General features: G+C 40.4%; 1 pseudogene; it reads left to right on the top strand.

Annotated features, from left to right (window-relative positions):
• The first annotated feature begins 11,220 nt into the window (after positions 1-11,220).
• Positions 11,221-15,372, top strand: LOC121645518 (annotated as a pseudogene).
• The last annotated feature ends 4,941 nt before the right edge of the window (positions 15,373-20,313 follow it).

The following is a 20,313-nucleotide window of genomic DNA, read 5'->3' as shown; positions in this document are numbered from 1 at the left end:
CCAGATTGATATGGATCAAACAGGTTGTTGTCTTGGAGGAACTGTGAGACCTGACTGAAGACGGCACGCTCTAGTAATTTAGACATGAATGGAAGCAATGAGACCGGCCGGTAGTTTTCAACCTGGGCTGGGTTGAGTGTGGGTTTCTTCAGCAGCGGGGTAACCCGAGCTTGCTTGAAGGCAGAAGGAAAGACACCGGATTTAAGAGAGGAGTTGATAATATGAGTTACTGCAGTTTTGACTGTAGGTAAAATGTTCTGCAGGATGTCAGAGGGAACAGGATCAAGAGGACAGGTTGTGCGTTTTGAGCTGACTAGAAGTTTAGAGACTTCGTCCTCATTTAGAAAGCGGAAAGAGCAGAGTGAGGCACCAGTAGCTGGTTTGGCATGGCTGAGTTGGTCAGGCTCAGTGAATTGGTTACTGATGGTAGCAACCTTTTCAGTGAAGTAGGAAGCAAACATTTCTGCAGTCAGCACAGTGGGAGGCTGAGCAAGTGGTGGAGATAGAAGAGAGTTAAACGCCATGAACAGTTGTCGTGTGTTGGGAGCATTGCGGATCTTGTTCTGATAAAAGGCTATCTTGGCTGCCTTTAGGCCGAATGTGAAGCTTCAAGTTTTTGCTGGTACTCAGACAAGTCAGTGTGCTCTTTTGATTTGCGCCACTTTCTTTCTGCAGCCCTGAGTCCGGCTCTGTGCTCCCTCAAAACCTCTGTGAGCCATGGACTGGTAGGGTTTTGTCTGGCTGGTTTTGACACCAGAGGACAGAGTTTGTCCAGAGAGGAGGCGAGAGAGGAGCAGAGTGTTTCTGTAGCCTCATTAACAGACAGTAAGGAGAAGTCTGAGTGGGAAGGGAAGGTAGAGTAAACCTCATCAGACAGCTGTGTAGGTCTGAGGGATCTCAAGTTTCTGTGGTAGAACACCATTTTTGGAGCCGTTTGATTGACATGAGGAAGGAAGACAGAGAATTTAACCAGGAAGTGGTCTGAGAGATGCAGCAGGGTGACGGACAGGTTGACTGTGGAGCAGTTTCTGGTCAGCACCAAGTCAAGAGTATTGCCAGCTTTGTGTGTTGGAGGAGTCTGTACCAGTTTGAGATTGAAAGAGTAGATAAGAGCCAGAAAGTCAGTTGCCTGTGGTTTGCCAATGTGAATGTTCATGTCTCCCATGACAATTAGTGATGTGCCATCATCAGGAATGTCAGAGAGAATCATGTCCATTTCAGAGACAAACTCATCTATACTGCCACCCGGAGGCGGTAAATGATCAGAATGTATGCAGTGATGGGTGTAGAGACTTTTACTGCGTGATACTCAAGTGATGAGCAGTTAGCCATAGGACGGACAGAAGTAAAGTTCCACTTTTTAGAAATAAGAATGCCCGTTCCACCTCCTCGTCCAGCAGAGCGAGGTGTTTGGGTAAACTCTGCATTGACAGAAAGGGCAGCTGGTGTAGCTGTGTTTTCTGGACGGATCCAGGTTTCAGTCATGGCTAGGACCTAAATGTCAGAGAGATTTATCAATGAACTGATGAATTCTGTTTTGTTCACTGCAGACTGACAGTTCCAGAGACCAAAGGTAACAGAGGGTGTGACTGACGTGCATGCCATTGGAAAGGACAGGTTTTGCGGATTGCGGTGTCTATGGGTGACACGCCTTGGTCCGTACCCATATCTGACAGCGATGGGTTTGAAGCACATTGGGGTTAATATAGGTGTGAGGAGGTTTAAGCTTGTGCCCTTGCTCGGTGGACTTGTGCAGGTAGACTTGCAGGTCTTTACCTTCTCTTAAAGGTCTCTTAAATCTTGTAGTGTGCACATGGTTGATTAAATGGTAAATGTATATAGCTCTTTACTGTACCTGGGATGATACCCAAAGCGCTTTACATCACATTCACCCATTCACACACATATCAGGAGTAATTAGGGGTTTGGTGTCTTGCCCACGGACGCCTCAACATGAACTTGATTTAGCTGAGGATCGAACCGGCAACCCTTGGCTTACAAGACAACGGCTCTACTTTGCTGAGCCATTGCAACCCTAAAGAAAGATTTGAGTCCTACAACTACAACTGGCACCACTGATTTCTTCCCTCTCCACGTCTTTTCTATTTCCTCTTTTTGTCACTGGCATTTAAGCTTTTTATGATCCTACTTGGTGTTGCTGTTACTTGGTAGAACTAACACTTTCACTACTGCCTCAATCAGTAATTTGTCAACCACCAGCATATCCCACAGAACCTCTGCCCTCTCATTTTTCACCAGTTTTGGGGTATCACTCACTTTACTTTGGACTTCCAAACTGTTTTTGGTCCAGTTGTTACTGTACATTATTCCAGCTTGGTTATGTGTGCTGTACCTGCCTGTATTGTACACAGTACTGCTATGTTCTGGACTGTCTTTTTTTGCTCTCAGCACCTGGTGTCCCAGAAATGTAAATTAATAGTAATACACATCATTAGTACAACACTTTAGGAACCTTCTGCCTGCCATTTATGTGCATGTTATGCTTTTGGTACATAATTTAAATAGCACGGCTAATTATCAGGGTAAAAGTGTCATCCTACTGCTACAGGATAATACTATTTGTATTTCCAAACTTTTTACAATTTATGAAAAAGGTCTAAAAATAATGATGCCACCAGATCTAGTTGATCACATCCAAGTTGTATCAGCCAACTTATTCGGCTGGTACAACTTGTCAAGGAAGTTTTCAGATGTTAGAATTATTGATGGTTAAAAGCAGCTGACTGTCAATGGCAGAGGCAGCTGATTGCTTATGACAGATCGACATGTCTGCCATCTAGCCGGGGAAAATGGTAACAGGTTTAAGTTCTCTAGCCTGGTGTTTGTCCTAAAGGATTAACACACTAAACGCCTAAAAGAAACTTTCAAAAGATCTGATGCACTTACTAGCTTAAAGATGCACTACGTAACTCCCTCCGTTGCCCTCCGTAGTCGTTGATAAGGGGCGCATTATTAAGAAAATCTGGAAAAGTTTTGTAGTCCTTCTTTAAGTTTTTTTTTTTTTTTTTTTTAAATGTCGTCATATACTTGCTGTTAATTTCCTGTTGTGACTCAGATTGATGGACTCACTCGAAAAACAAAACAAAAAAAAAAAAAAACAAAACAAAAAAAAAAGTAAATCATTGCAGTTCCCCCTGAATCCCCATATGGAAAAGATATATATAAATTTTCTTAAGTTTGTATCTGTCTTGTGTGAAAATTTTATGTAACGCATACGAGAAAGAAACCATATAAGATTCATAGAAAACATGTATAAAATGAAACTTGTTGATTTGCGTTCTTTAACAATAATAACAATAACAACAATATATGACAATAATTCCACATACAATACCCTTAGAAGAAAAATGTAATATCAAACTCATATGAATTATTAGTGAAACAAAACTATGTTAAGTATCCTAGAAAACACAGGATTTGCTTGTTTTGCCACAAATGCGACATACAACTAAAACACATATTATGACTATAAAATTGAAGGGGAAAATGTAAATTAAAAAAAAAAAAAAAAAAAAAAAAAAGAAATAAAATTTGGCCAAAATTAGCTTTATTTTCATAAAGGCACGCATCATATTCCTAACTATTAAATAAGACTTTTTCTGTTATTGCATGGGTAATAGTGGCTGACATTTAAAGAACAAATACAGTAACAGTGAAAAGTTTGGACACACTTTACCCTTAGATTTAATGAGAAAACGTGTCCAAACTTTTGACTGGTACTGTTTATCCAATAAGTTTGACAAATGATTAAATAAACATAGCAAATATTCAAAATCTCTTTCTAATGTATTCAATATTGATAGAAAAGATAGAAAAGACCATTGATTTCATTCTTGTTAAATAACAATTTTATTTTTGCACAAAATCAGCAATTACACAAATTCCACATGACTAGAGGTGTAGAAAAAATAGTAATTTATTCTTGTCTTTTTAGATGAAGAAAATTCATTATGACAACTTTTATGCTTTAAAACTGTTTTACCATGTTGAAGAAAACCTTTAAATGAACAAGTAATCGAACAGGTACTTCTTTTCTGAATAAAACTAAACAGGTACTTATAGATTCCCACAATTTTAGTTACTAGATACTGTTCCCACTAATTTCTTTTACCTGAGGTTTTCCTCCAGCGTGTTCTTTGATGGATCAAAATATGACAGACTACTTCTCTCAAGTTAACAATTTATTCATTTACAAAGTATGAGAATGTGCAAATTACAGAGCCCCGGGTCCAAATCTATCCCTGGCAAACAGACATAAGAGATGTCTGGCTGCCCACAACAGACAGGACACCCTCTTTCTATCCCTGGACCCTTATATATTACAGCTCCTCCTCCTTTCCAAACACAGTTTTGCTGACTAATGGTGCAGTTGCAGAAGTAGGGTCAGCTGCAGTCACACTTATCAGTTAAAGAAAAACAGTTTCAAAATAGACCACGTTGCGGATGAAGAGTTCCGTCTGAAATCCATTAAACATTCAGCTTGTTGTGAGGCAAATCATGACAGATTTGTAGCTGGTAGAAGATTAATTTTCAGAAACTTTCCAGATCTTTGATATATCTTAACGTCCATTCCTTCCCAAGTCAGAGTGGACCTGTGGAGTGGGAACAAAATAAAAAAAAATTACTGCAGGGTGTCTGTAAAATTGAACCGCCACTGCTTGGAGGGAGAGGGAAGGAGTCATTTGGATGAAATCAAACCAAAGGAAATTGCGAAATTTTTCAGAATACCCGCCCAGTCAAACTGAGTCTTTCGGACTACTCTGCTATAAATAAGAGTCAGGATGAAACCACGTTAAAGTCCCACTGCTGAACTTTGGCAGATTTTCACACTTAGGCACCCCCTTACAATAACTCTTTTGGCATCCTTCTTGCATCCTGTTTCTTTTCTGAGCTCTCTCCAGCTGGAAAAGTCAGTCTGAAGTCTAATGTCTTACTCTGTCATGTTCTCTCTTTTATTTCCTCTCCTCCTCCAACCATATCCTCTTGGGTTTCTGAGCTCAATCAGCCAAATATCTGGAAAATAAAATATCCAAATAAAATATCTGGATTATTGGAGCAGCAAACTGATGCCTAAACTGTGCTAATTTTACAGAGGCCACTATCCGTCTGCAGTGAGAGTTGTCTGCCAGGTTTCAGACAGGCTATGATTAAAGGCAAACCTCTCTGCTGTTTCTCTAGTATTGCCTGTACAGCTGGAGAAATCAGCAACTCCAGCAGTGAGTAAAACATTTACTTCACTGTTCTTACATCTTAAATTGAATTAAATCTCACAAATTTGAGTATGAGTATGCTTTTCTGGCTCGAAAGCTGCCTAATAATTTTAACGAGGCCAAATTAATCACCTTCAGCATGTTGATATTTAGTGCAATCTGGGTCACGTTTATCCGAGCATATGTCAGCTCTCCTGGGAAGTTTACAGTAGCTGTGGGGATCTTTGCCATTCTGGCCTCAAGCTTTGGGTTGCTTTTCTGCATATTTGCTCTTAAATGTTATATTTTACTACTGCAACCAGAGCGAAATACTAATACTTTCTGGGGAGAGACCAGTTAAAAACACTATAAAGGGGACTATAACGTATTAAGACTAAAATGTCTGCATATTTATTTTAATTTAAACATATCTCCTTCACTTTTCCGTGTTGACCGCCTGCTCCACACCATCATTCATCTACATCGAGATGCTGAGAGTTTACACGTTGTCTTCCTACCCTGACACTTTGTCCTCCAAATCACTATCAGCATCTTCATTTTGGAAAATCAGACCAAGGATTTGTTAAACATTATGTCTTGATGCCATGATATCAGTTATTGAAATAACAGCTCTTGTACCTTTATGTTACGGAAACCCAACCATTATCTTCCTAACCCAGAATCTAATACAGCTGCCAACCTGTGATGCCACAATATAGAATCATATGAGTAATTATACTGCAATTATAAAGTTCTGGTTCATATTCAACATTTTTTCTAATTTATAGTATGCCCTAAAAACCTTAAGAGGGTAAAGGGTTAACTTTAGTGTTAATTTTATCAGCCATTTTTAAATTTAGTCTCAGTTTTAGCCCATTTTCAATCATGCCTATTAGTTTGTATCACATTTAGTCAACCTGGTCATTCAGGACAATCATTTTACCCTTTCACTGTTTTTGTCAGCAGATAATATTGAACATTGTTTAGAACATTGTTAAATGCAGTTTAACATTGTTAAACTGCATTTAACAATACATTTAAAACTCATACTTAAAACATAACTATCCTATTTTATGCAGAAATAATTGCAGGCATTTTTTATATTAATATTGATGCCAATTCAAATCAAATGTTCTTGTGATGGTAACCTGAAGACAAACAGAATAGCATTTTATGTCACCAAATAAATACTGAGTGGCCAAAGAACCGAAGAGGAGGAGACAGAATTTGACATCTATTTGAAGTCATATGATATTATAATATAATTTTCATCTCGTCTTTGTTCGTGAACTAAAATGTCCATAGATTTTAGCCCAGTTTTTATTTAGTGAATTTCATTTTTGACTCGTCTTTATTAGTCCCCGAAAATAATTCTGACTTAGTTCCAACTATTGTTCATTAATGGGGGTTTTAGTCTCGTCTAGTCTAATTTTCATCCGGTGCAAAATGTGCATTGACAAAAATAATTTTGTTTAGTTTTCGTTAACGAAATTAACACTAGTTAACTTATATGATTCAGACACATTATTTCTTCCATTTTTGCAGCATCAGTGTAGTAAAAGTCATTTCTTTCTTGAACATTAAAATATAAGACTTAAAACCAGGTCAGCTAAGGCGTCAGTCTGGAATGGAAGAAATTAACATGTCTGCACAGAGCCGTTATCTAAATCCTTTTCATTAGAAACTGACTGGAAGCCAGTGTAAAGATTTCAAAACTGATGTGATGTGTTCAGATCTCTTAGTCCTGGTTAAAACTCTAGCAGCAGCATTTTGGATGAGCTGCAGGTGTTTAATGCTCTTTTTAGGAAGTCCTGTTAAAAGACCATTACAGTAATCCAGTCTACTGGAGATGAATGCATGGATGAGTTTCTCCTGGTCTTTCTGGGAGACTAAACTTTTAATTCTGTTGATGTTTCTGAGCTGGTAAAAAGCTTCTAAGTGACAGCTTTGATGTGGCTGCTGAAAGGTTACGAACTTGGTCGATGATTTTAAGAGCCTGAGTCTCCAGATGTTTGCCAATGCTGACCCTCTTCTCTTTGCTACCAAACAGAATAATCACAGTTTTGTCTTCATTTAATCGTAGAAAATTGTAAGAAAACAGATGGATCAAAGAAATATTCAGATTTGCTGCACAGGAAGAAAGATACTACGGAGCCCGTCTAGTGTCAGTGGTGAAAAAAATAAAGACCGGTAGGATTCCGTGCACGCGGATTATGAAACCGTGCTCACAGTTTAACAACCCGTTAGCACAGATTATGAAACCGTGCTCACAGTTTAACAATCCGTTAGCACAGATTATGAAACCGTGCTCACAGTTTAACAATCCGTTAGCACAGATTATGAAACCGTTTTTAAAAAAATCATAAACAACTTTAATTTACATAACCACGTGAACATTTTATTGAATTAGCAAATCGAGTCAAAATGTTATCAATACAAATGACATTGTTAATTTCTTAAGGCCACATATTTAAGTAGAAATACTGTTGTTTTCAAAGATATATGCGTTGTAATTGCACACTGACAAGTCTGGACATTTGCATGTTGTAAAATATTTACTTTTGGAGCTGTTTTTCTTTCCAAAGTTAATGTTGGAGGGGCAGTTCACAGGCTAAGGGATTTTTTTCTAATCATTTGCAGTCATGTTATTTTAAGAGCTGCAGAGGTCTGATGAGCACTTGCCATTGTTGATGCTCCAAAACAAATAAACCTTGCATACGAAACCAAACAATACTCATTTATTTTCAAAGTTTTAAACTCAAGAAACTTCCCTTATGTATCTATCAGTATACAATGGGTGTATAGGTTAATACATTGATGTGGATACAACTTAAACTCTTTATATTCAGGATATGACCACTTTCACACATCGAGACAGTAGCGCTCACTGTTACATGCCCTCTCGTGGTGAAGTGTAGGAATTACAGTTACATCCTTGCCATTCTAAATCTGACTGTGAACTCTTAAGGTAAAGGAAAACTAAATGCACCAAACCCCAGAAACAGCAGACAAATTTTACTTGTTCTACCTGAGATCCGATACATATGTCAAAAATTACAACAAAAACAAATGCAAAACATTAACTGATGGCATAAACAGAAAAAACTGAAAACAAAAGGATGAATGAAGAGAATGGCAAAATATAAACTGTGAGCACGGTTTCATAATCTGTGCTAACGGGTTGTTAAACTGTGAGCACGGTTTCATAATCTGTGCTAACGGATTGTTAAACTGTGAGCACGGTTTCATAATCTGTGCTAACGGATTGTTAAACTGTGAGCACGGTTTCATAATCCGCGTGCACGGAATCCTACCAGTCTTTATTTTTTTCACCACTGACACTAGACGGGCTCCGTAAGATACAACACTCTGTAGGAAGAATGGATGAGATACCACCAAGCAGTTTATTTTTGTGTGTTCTGAAACATGTAATTTTCCTTTACGGTATACCCTGTTTGAATAATCTCTTTTAAAACTGATCTAAAATGACACATTAGTGTCTGGTGTCAAACATTTATGCTGCTCCCACACAAGCACAAAGACATAAACACTAACTTTCTTTGTTCAGATTTGTTAAGTTCAAAGAGAAACTCTTTTGCTCTCTATGGGACACAAGTTCTCCAGCTGACATCTAACATGGATCATGATGCAACACCCCTGAAGGGAAGTTTCCAGTAACTAAGAACAGAGGTGTAGGAGCAGGTTGGAGGACTGTGGGCTCCATGGGGAGTTTGTTAGTTTGTGACTGGAATGAGGCCAAAGGCACCTGCGCAGGACTCGTCTTCCAATCAATAAGCTCCCAAAGGACATAACCAACAGAGTTTAGAGTGTTTCATAAACTAAGAGACATCTCTGAAAACACTCAAACAACAATTTGTTTTTAATTAAAAACAGACTCTAAGCAGATCAGCGGACTCTTTAACATCCCTTAGGCTGAGAAATAACAAAAACATCAAATTAAATATCACATGGCTCAATGCTTTGCTCAGCCAGGTATGGTGAATTGCTTTTCCTGGTCAGTTGACAGAAGTGAAACTTTAATTCCTTTATCCAAATTTAGTACGCCAAGTGATGTAACATGTAAGGTTAAACAAAAGATGGATAGAGCAGTCTTTTTAACACACTTACAGCTTTTGTTATTAGAAGGTATCAATATTTAAGATGATTAATGACATTTAAATTAAAATAATATTATCATTTGTAGTTTAAAAATGTTTCATCCCTGTCTTAGCGTTTGTTATTCCATGTAAAATGCATCAATCAATAAAAATAAATATCTTTATCACATATTCAACACAAGTGTGATCAGGTAGCAGATGTTGTCAAAGAGGACTAATGATGATACCATGGACTATGACAGGGTGGAACATGCAGATTTAGTTTGAATTTTCTCATTACAAAAACAGCAAATTTAAGGAGCTTTTATTTATTTCTTAGATGTAATTACATTGTGTTCAAAATTATTATGCATATGCTATTTTTGTTATTTCTCCAAAAGAATCAAACATTTAACATGATTTTTAAAAATTAAAAATTAAATTAGGTTGTATAATAATCTGAACTGAATTGAGCAACTAATGACAAAACAGATTTTATTATTATTATTATTTATACATTTTTACCAAATACCAAAATATAGTACTTCAAAGTATCCTGCATAACTGCTTAAAAACAGTAAATAAGCTGTAAAGAACTGAAAATGTACATCTGTAGTATTTATTTTTTTATTTATTTTCTTATTTTGCAATACATTGATAATTTTTCTAGAAATTAATCAAAATTTAAAGAACATTTTTACAGATCACTTTAATGTTAGCACAGGGGTCCTTCATGGTTTTCACTTTAACAAGTCTGTCATTTTTTAAACCAACGAATCCTTGGCTAGTTTCAGCCTGTATCTCATTTGAAGATGCCATAACGACCCATTCTCTCAGATCTTCTTTTTTTGTTAGGCTGCTCCAGAGGTTCTCAATAGGATTGAGGTCAGGGGATGATGGTGACCACACCGGGAGTTTTGCTTCATTTACAACAATAGCAGCCAAAGATTCAATAGTATTTTTGCAGCATGGGATGCTGTGTTGTCTTGCATTAAAATGATGGCACAGTTCTTCCTTTAATGCCTTGGCAGGAGATGATGGATTAAAAAGCTGAATCTATTTTGGAAAGGTGATTCTGACACCCTAAGGCACCCTGAAAGGGTCTTCCATCACCACTATATGAGCAAAGTGGTTAGCACTGTGGTCTGATAGTTAGAGAGACCCTGCTTCGAGCCTCAACTGGGTTGTGTGTATCCACATGTTCTTGTAATGTGTGGGTTTTCCCTGAGTTGATTGAGGGTTGTGACATTCCCCTGTCTTTCCATGCTGGAGTGATGACTGCTTCAGGATGGACCTGGCCTGTGTCCTAGTAGCTGCTGACATACACGCCATCCTCTGCAACCCTGCATTGGAATAAGCAGTTATGAACAGTGAAGGGACTTTTTACATAAACATTGTTTCTCAATCAAATATAAAAGTCTGAGGACGTCTTCGCATATCCGTCTATTTTAGGTTGTGAAAAATACATCTTTTCACGTTTCTCTGTGTGCTTAATATGCTGATAGACAGTTTGCTTTGTTACATTGGACTGTATTTAATAGTTTAACATATTTTCTCTGGCTAAAACACAATAATTTTGTGTAATAATTTCACAGTGAGGCGAAGTCAAGACTTTCCTACCTCACTTCAAGTTTCAAGGTAAGAGGAATCTTTATGATCCCATGAGGGGAAATTTTTGTACAGCGAGCAGTACAAATAATTCATCACAAACACACAAACAACAATAAATATCTAAAAGGACTATGATACGTTAACAAAAAAAAAAAAAAAAAAAAAAAAAAATCTCTTATCGCTGATTGGTTGAAAGAATGACAACAGGATTGTCTCTATAACTTGAGTCGGTCTTCCCATCACCGCGTCTGAGAATGAAAATGTCACTGGCAGTAACTGAACTAGTTTTAATGGCTCTTCTAATGGCATGTGGAACAGCGGAGGAGGATGCTCCTCTTTGTCAAATTCTGCAGAGTCCAGAGTTTCCTCTGCTATATAAAAAAGGAGATGTGATGGTTGGAGGAGCCTTTTCCATCCACAGCAAAATCACACAACCTCCACTTTCCTTCACAGAGAAGCCACGACCTCTCAAGTGTTCAAGGTAATTCTGATACTTTGTGTGAAATTACTGCTACATAATTTTTCAGTCAACATGAATTTGTCTTGTTTGTATTCTTGCCCAAGTGTCAACCTCAGGGAGTTTCGATTTGCCCAGACAATGATATTCGCTATTGAGGAAATAAACAAAAGTACATTTCTTCTTCCTAATGTTTCTATTGGATATCGAATTTATGACAACTGTGGCTCAACATTATCCTCAATGCGTGCAACCATGGCTCTGATGAACGGTGATGAGTGGATTTTGGGAAAGACATGCTCTGGTCAATCAGCTGTTCATGCTATTATTGGGGAGTCTGAATCCGCTTCAACAATTGTACTATCACGCACTACTGGACCTTTCAGAATACCAGTGGTAAGGAGGATGTCATTGTGTCATATCCAAAGTCTTTTATTCTACCACTTGCATCTTTCTGTTGTGTGTTCATAGATAAGTCATTCAGCTACTTGTGAGTGTTTGAGCAGCAGGAAAGAGTATCCCTCTTTCTTTCGAACCATTGCCAGTGACCTCTATCAAGGCAGAGCCCTTGCCCAGCTGGTCAAACACTTTGGCTGGACCTGGGTTGGGGCCGTCAACAGCGACAGTGAATATGGCAACAACGGCATGGCCATCTTCCTTGCTGCAGCCAAAGAGGAGGGAGTGTGTGTGGAATATACAGTGAAATTTCACAGAGAAGAGCCGGAAAAACTCCTGAAAGTGGTCGAAGTGATCCAAAAGAGTACTGCTCGAGTGATTGTTGCTTTTATGGCACATGTAGAAATGAACAATCTCCTAGAGCAGTTAAGTCTGTACAACATCACTGGTCGGCAGTTCATTGGTGTGGAGGCCTGGATCACTGCTGAAAGCCTTGTGACTCCTACCAGCTTTAGTGTGCTGGGAGGCTCACTTGGCTTTGCTGTGGAAAAGGCCAACTTCAGTGGGTTAGATGATTTTTTAGTCAAAGATTTCTGGGAAACAGAGTTTCAGTGCAATGACACAAACATGGATGGTATTACAGAAACTTGCAAGAACAACAAAGATCTAGTTGAGCTAAGAGGTAATGATGATGATGTGGAAGAGCTGAGATATTCCAGTAACATATACAAAGCAGTCTATGCTGTAGCCTCTTCCATACACAGCATCCTGAAGTGCTCGGACAGACGGGGGTGTGAAAACACTGTGGAGATTAAGCCCTGGCAGGTAAAATAGACTAATCTACAACACATCACACTACACTGACATTAATTTACTGACATACATTTATATGTGTATTGTACTTCAGGTAGTGGAGTCTCTAAAGCAGGTGAACCTAAGTATGAAAAATGGTGATCAGGTGTGGTTTGACAGCACTGGAGCAGCAGTGGCCAAGTATGAGGTTGTGAACTGGCAGCGTGGCTCAGATGGATCAGTTCTCTTTAAACCAGTTGGCTACTATGATGCTTCCCTACCTCCTGGGCAGATGTTAGCTCTCAACACTGAGGCTATAATGTGGCCTGGAGGAAGCAAGGAGGTAAATATCTGACTATAAAACTTAATTTTATAAGTCTTTCTAATGTCTTTATAATGTCTTAAATAACTGTTTTAAAAACTTTAATTTATTTTATTCAAAGTTGCCAATATCAGTGTGCAGTGAAAGCTGTCATCCAGGGACTCATAAAGTCCTTCAAAGGGGAAAACCTGTCTGCTGTTACGACTGTGTACCATGTCCATTTGGAGAAATCAGCAACACTACAGGTACCACAGACCTGAATGATGAAAATTTGCATATAGCAGTGACATGCGGTCAGGAGAGGCAGGTGAGGGACTGCCTTACCTGTCATGATAAAAAAAAAAAAAAAAAAAAAAAACATAAAATAAATAGTATTTTCCACTGATCTGTGTTAAAATGCATTTTCAGTATGACTCTAACATGTTTTTGACAGTTTATTAAGTAAAAATAGCCAAATTTGAGTATTTCCCGATCAAGTACAAAGCAGAAACCCAGTGGAGGCACGGGCGAGCTGCGCCTCAACTCTGACTGCGCGATCCAATACAAACTGGGTTGCATGACACATGTTTCTGTTCTTCAGCATATCGCCAATATGACCTTTACAGAAATATTTCTTATACACCATGACTCCCTACAGTATCTTAATGTCTTTAATGTCTTTGTGACAGAAATAATCATGTTTATTGTACAATAAAGTGCAGAGAAAAGTCATCAAGTGAGGAAAACAGTACTGCACACTCAGACACCAACATGGTGTGTGAAGTGTTGCCAACTTAACGACCTTGACGCTATATTTAGCTAGTTTTCAGACCCCTCTAGCACTTTTTTGTTTTTTAAAAAGGCGACTAGCGACAAATCTAGTGAATTTTTTCAGGTATTATTGGAGACATTTGGAGACTGACATATATGAACGTAGTTCATTCTTCTACATGAGGAATAGGTGCTGCACAGGCCCCTCCCCCTGTCCAAAAGCACTCAGAAGAGGCTTCAGTGTGGAGTGTAAAGGAAAACATTTAGAAAGTTAAAAGTGTTGTGAAATGTTGCAGACAGAAAACAACCTACATATAATAAAATTAAACTACAAAAAAATATTAACCAATGAAATGGTTTTATTTTTTTAAGACATTTTTAGCTTGTCTTTCCATCAATTTTTGCCTTTCCCACGACATTCCTCTCCACTGCAGCCTCCATTACTACTATATGTACCAGGTTGATATGCACATTAGATGATGTTAACATCATTTAGCGACTTTTAGGGCAGCCAATAGCTATTTTTCTCACTAAAGAGTTGGTAACAGTGGGTGTGTGAGTGTAATTGAAAGAGGAATGCTGATGGGATATTAGGCATTATGAGTAGTTGCATGCTGTTAAATGAATATTTAAATAAGATGCACTTTTCAGTTCTTGCAATGGTGAATCAGTCCCTCACCAGCCATGAACTTCACCGCACGTCACTGGCATATAGTGTTCACTTGCAATACTATATGTCATTTTTAAAATTTGCCATGGTAATGTCATTCATTAACATTTTTATGATGTAACTGATTATATTGCAATAATAGAAATATTATTTTTATTACAGATTCTAATGACTGCAAAAAGTGTCCTGAAGAGTTTTTGTCCAATCAGAACAAAGATGCATGTGTGCTGAAAAATATAGAGTTTCTCTCATTCACTGAAGTCATGGGCAAAATATTTGTGTTTTTCACTGTGTTTGGGGTGCTTCTTACCCTAATAGTAGTCACTCTATTCCTAATCAATAAGGACACTCCATTGGTGAAAGCAAACAACTCCGAGCTGAGCTTCTTGCTGCTATTCTCCCTGTCTCTGTGTTTTCTGTGCTCACTAACCTTCATCGGCCAACCCTCAGAGTGGTCCTGCATGCTGCGACACACAGCATTTGGCATCACATTTGTCCTTTGCATCTCATGTATTCTTGGAAAAACAATAGTGGTTTTAATGGCATTTAAAGCAACACTTCCAGGCAGCAATGCGATGAAATGGTTTGGGCCTGCACAACAGAGACTCAGTGTTTTAGTTTTCACTCTTATACAAATAATAATATGTATTCTATGGCTGACAATAAATCCTCCTATTCCCTTCAAAAATATGACTAACTATAAGGATAGGATTATTCTTGAATGTGCTCTGGGGTCACCTGTTGGGTTCTGGGCTATGTTGGGATACATAGGACTTTTAGCTGCGCTTTGTTTTGTACTAGCTTTTTTGGGCAGAAAGTTGCCTGATAATTTCAACGAAGCTAAATTTATCACCTTCAGCATGTTGATATTCTGCACAGTCTGGATCACCTTCATACCAGCTTATGTCAGCTCACCTGGGAAATTCACTGTTGCTGTGGAGATTTTTGCCATTCTGGCTTCAAGTTATGGGATACTTTTTTGTATATTTGCACCAAAATGCTTTATTCTTGCACTGAGGCCTGAACTGAACACAAAGAAACACATTTTGGGAAAAGTGCAGTCTTGATCCATTCTGTATCTGAAATATTTTCACATTTTTTAATTGTTTTGTTTTATCCTTAGTGCCCCTATATTGTTTGCTTGTGCATTTGTAAATAATTGTGCATTATATTATTCCAATTATCTTTATCTATATAAAATATTATGTTAGTCCTGATATTAAAATATTTATGTAATGAATTTTAACTTTCAATTCGTTCAAAATGTTCTTTTATACTTATTGTTGTTGGTAAATAAATAAAAAAAGAGTATAATTATTTTGTTTGGTTATTATGAATAAAAAATAATTTAATGAAAAATAAACTGCATGGCTGTGTGTCTCTTAAATCTTGTAGTGTGCACATGGTTGATTAAATGGTAAATGTATATAGCTCTTTACTGTATCTGGGATGATACCAAAAGCACTCTACATCACATTCACCCATATCAGGAGCAATCAGGGGTTTGGTGTCTTGCCCATGGACACCTCAACATGAACTTGATTTCGCTGAGGATCGAACCAGCAACCCTTGTCTTACAAGACAACGGCTCTACCTTGCTGAGCCATTCCACCCCTAAAGAAGGATCTGAGTCCTACAACTACAACTGGCACACTGTTTTCTTCCCTCTCCACATCATTTCTATTTCCTCTTTTTTATCACTGGAATTCAAGCTTTTTATGATCCTACTTGATGATGCTGTTACTTGGTAGAACTAACATTTTCACTACTGCCTCAATCAGTAATTTGTCAACCACCAGCATATCCCACAGGACCTCTGCCCTCTCATTTTTCACCAGTTTTGGGGTATCACTCACTTTACTTTGGACTTCCAAACTGTTTTTGGTCCAGTTGTTCCTGTACATTATTCCAGCTTGGTTATGTGTGCTGTACCTGCCTGCATTGTACACACTACTGCTATGTTCTGAACTGTCTGTTTTTTGCTCCCTGCACCTGGTGTCCCAGCAGTTTCTTGAGGCTAAGAAATCCCACTATGCATCCTTTCAATCCGGGACACTACGCACTGCTTTACACACTGTTTCACACGCAAGTAGGTCGATATAAACACACCGGCCATTTTGAACATGTATCGTGGCTAATTCAGAAAAGCAACACAAGAATACAATATCAGAGGAAAAGAAAAAGAGAGAGGGGCGGTGCAAGGGATAAGACAAGAGTCAAAATGAGACTGCCTTTTACTAGCTGGAGAGAGATCACAGTACAGTTAGATTTAAAGATGGATGTCAACTTAGCCGTTGATAAGGGGTGAATTATTAAGAAAATCGGGAAAAGTTTTGTAGTCCTTCCTTAAGTTTTTTTTTTTTTTTTAATATCGTCATATACTTGCTGTTAATTTCCTGTTGTGACTCAGATTGATGGACTCACTCAAAAAAAAAAAAAAGTAAATCATTGCAGTTCCCCCTGAATACCCATACGGAGAAGATATATATAAATTTTCTTAAGTTTGTATCTGTCTTGTGTGAAACTTTTATGTGATGCCTACGAGAAAGAAACCATATATAAGATTCATAGAAAAAAATGTATTAAATGAAACTTGATTTTGCAGACCACTTCACAAGCAAGATCAATACTATTAGATCCAGTCTTTTATCTCAACAACATGTTGATTTTAACAGAACTGAGGCTTTGTTTTTACCTGAGGAAACACTGGAGAGTTTTGTCCTGTTTGATGCAAAAATGCTTGGTCAAGTTTTCTCCCAACTAAATCCAACAACCTGCCTTTTAGACCCAATTCCCACATCACTTTTAAAAACATTTTATGGCTTCTTTGAGCCTGACCTTTTAAACATAGTGAATTACTCTCCTCAGGCGGATGTCTTCCCTGCAGCCTTTAAAACAGCAGTGGTGAGGCCCCTTCTGAAGAAGAGTCATTTAGATCCAAACATTCCTGATAACTACCGACCTGTATCCAACTTACCGTTTTTAAGTAAAATGACAGAAAGAACTGTTTTTATTCAATTGCATGAGTTTTTGAATGAACACAAGATTTTAGAAAAATATCAGTCTGGTTTTAGGACAAACCACAGTACCGAGACGACCCTTTTAAAAATTGTTAATGACCTTAGACTTAATTTAGACTCACAGAAACTTTCTGTCCTGGTTTTACTGGATCTTAGTGCCGCCTTCGATACAGTTGATCACCAGATTTTACTAGATAGACTCAGAAATCTGGTGGGCCTCTCAGGTACTGTTCTTAAATGGTTTTACTCCTATCTCACAGATCGCCAGTTTTATGTAATTATGGATACATGCTCCTCAAGGATCCATAAAGTTAAGTGTGGGGTTCCCCAAGGATCAATTTTAGGCCCAGTACTTTTTAATTTGTACATGTTACCTCTTGGGGATGTCATCAGGAGACACAGCATTGATTTTCACAGCTATGCTGATGATACACAGCTTTACATCGCCGTGTCTCCTGATGACCTGGAGCCAGTTAACGTCCTTTTAAACTGTATTTTAGATATTAAGTCATGGATGGCAGAGAACTTCTTACAGCTCAATCAGGACAAAACTGAAGTTTTAATTATCGGTCCTGAGGGCAAGAGAGAAATCATTTTATCAAAACTACATCATTTCAATCCCTCTCAGTGTGTGAGAAATCTGGGTGTTCTTTTCGACTCTGAGCTTGATTTTATTCCACACATCAGAAATGTCACAAAGACAGGATTTTATCATCTTAAAAACATCGCCAGAGTCCGCCCATTTCTCTCCCTTGCCAGCACGGAGGTGCTGATGCATGCCTTTATTTCAAGTAGATTAGATTACGGTAATGCCCTGCTCTCTGGTCTTCCTAAAAAGTCCATCTTAAACTTACAACTACTTCAGAACTCAGCGGCAGGTGTTCTGACGAGGACCAGAGGGCAGGAACACATCACACCAGTTTTAAAATCGCTGCATTGGCTCCCTGTGCGCTTCAGGATTGATTTTAAGGTTCTTTTAGTAGTTTATAAATGTCTTAATGGTCTTGGGCCCTCTTATTTATCCGACTTGCTTTTAAATTGTGAACCGTCGCGGTGTTACAGTCACTCAAGCACTCCTCCAGCACTCCCCTGTCCTGCCACTCCTCCAGCACTCCCCTGATTCTTCACACCAGTTCCTGATCCACTCATCAGCATTAACCCAACCTGTCCCACCTGTTCCCCATTGACTCTCCAGTCCTTATATACTCCACCATCTCAGTTACTCCTTGTCGGACCTCAAACCACACATCTTATAGACTCACTTCCTCTCCATTCCCGGATTCCGCAACCCTACTACCTCCTCCAGTACCGGTACCAGTATGTTTATCTTCCGTGTACTATTCATTGAATAAACCCTTGTTAACGTGCCCTTGTCGGCCTGGAGTCTATGTGTAATAGAAGGTCTGACCAAGGACAGAATGAGCCGAGGAAGGAGAACGAGGAATGGATTCCTCAACACTGGACCACCCTTCACTACTGAGGCTGAGATGAGGGAATGGCTGGATCTAATGATATCTCTCTGGGACAGTTTCTCTGGCTGGTCGCCATTCCAGGGTTCCAGGTTGGCGATCCGGCGAGGTCCAGCTCCCAAGCTCAAGTCCCCAGTGTCGCCTCCCGCTCCCAGGCCCACATCCCCAGTGTCGCCTCCCGCTCCCAGGCCCACGTCCCCAGTGTCGCCTCCCGCTCCCAGGCTCACGTCCCTCTGTGTCGCCTCCCGCTCCCAGGCTCACGTCCCCTGAGCTGACGTCTGCTCCGGCTCTACGGCGTCTGACGCCCCAGCAACGGTCAGCACCTGTCTTGCAGCCTCCTATGCCTGCTCCCCGGTCCTGTACGGCTCTACAGCGTCCGACGCCACAGCAACTGTCAGTCCCGGCTCTATAGCGTCCGACGCCACAGCCACGATCAGCCCCGGTCCTGCAGCCTCCCATGTCTGCCTCCCAGTCCTGTTCTGCTCCGCAGCCTCCGATGACTGCTCTTCGGTCATGCATGGCTCTACAGTGTACGACGCCACAGCAACGGTCAGTCCCGGCTCCACAGCGTCCGATGCCACAGGCAGCACCAGTCCTGCAGCCTTCTACGCCTGCTTCCCAGTCCGGTCTGGCTCTACAGTGTCAGACACTACAGCCCCGGTCTGTTCCTGTCCTTCAGCCTCCCGTGCCTGCTCCCTGGTCTTCACCGGCTCTCCCATGTCCGACGCCGATGCCACGGACTGTTCCTGCTCGGTCTCCGACGTCTGCTCCACGGGCTGCTCCAGTATTACCTCTGACACCAGCGCAACGGTCCTGCCCGGCGCTTACCAGTCCGAGGTCAATTCATGTCTCCGAGGAGGTAGATGGTTTCTACGCTCCTCTCCCACAAGTGGGTCCAGTCTCCAAGGGGGTCTCCAAGCAGGACGCTCCTCTCCAGCCTCTGGGTCCTTCCTGTTTCCAGCTCCAGTCTGTGCGACCTCCCGGTCGCCCGCCAGAGACTCAGCTCCTGTCTGCGCACCTTCCTGTGCACCAGCTCCAGTCAGTTTGCCTTCCTGTGCACCAGCTCCAGTCAGCGCGCCTGCCAGAGATCCAGCTCCAGTCAGCGCGCCTGCCTGAGTTCCAGCTCCAGCCCGTGCATCCCTCAGGCCGTCCGCCTGAGCTCCTGCCCGAGCAGCCCTCTGGCGGTCCGCCGGAGGTCCAGCCTGCTCAGCCGCCGGAGGTCCAGCCTACCTGTCTGCTGCCAGAGATCCAGCCAGCCTGTCCTCCAGAGCTCTGGAGCATGCCCATCCGCCAGGGGCTCCAGACTCCTTCCATGACCCGGCCCAGGTCTGCTCGTCCTCCGGGTCCTCCTCCAGAGATCCAGCCCAGGTCTGCTTGTCCTCCGGGTCCTCCTCCAGGGATCCGGCCCAGGCCAGCCCATCCTCCCAAGATCCGGTCCCGGTCTGCTAGCCCTCCAGGCCATCCTCCAGAGGTCCGGTCCCAGTCAGTCCGGCCTCCCAAGTCCCGGCCCTGGCCTGCT

This window comes from Melanotaenia boesemani, chromosome 9 (genome assembly GCF_017639745.1).
Source record: "Melanotaenia boesemani isolate fMelBoe1 chromosome 9, fMelBoe1.pri, whole genome shotgun sequence".
Taxonomy (NCBI): Eukaryota; Metazoa; Chordata; class Actinopteri; order Atheriniformes; family Melanotaeniidae; genus Melanotaenia; species Melanotaenia boesemani.
The sequence above is the reverse complement of the archived record's forward strand: the minus strand, read 5'-3'. Positions and strand labels throughout refer to the sequence as shown.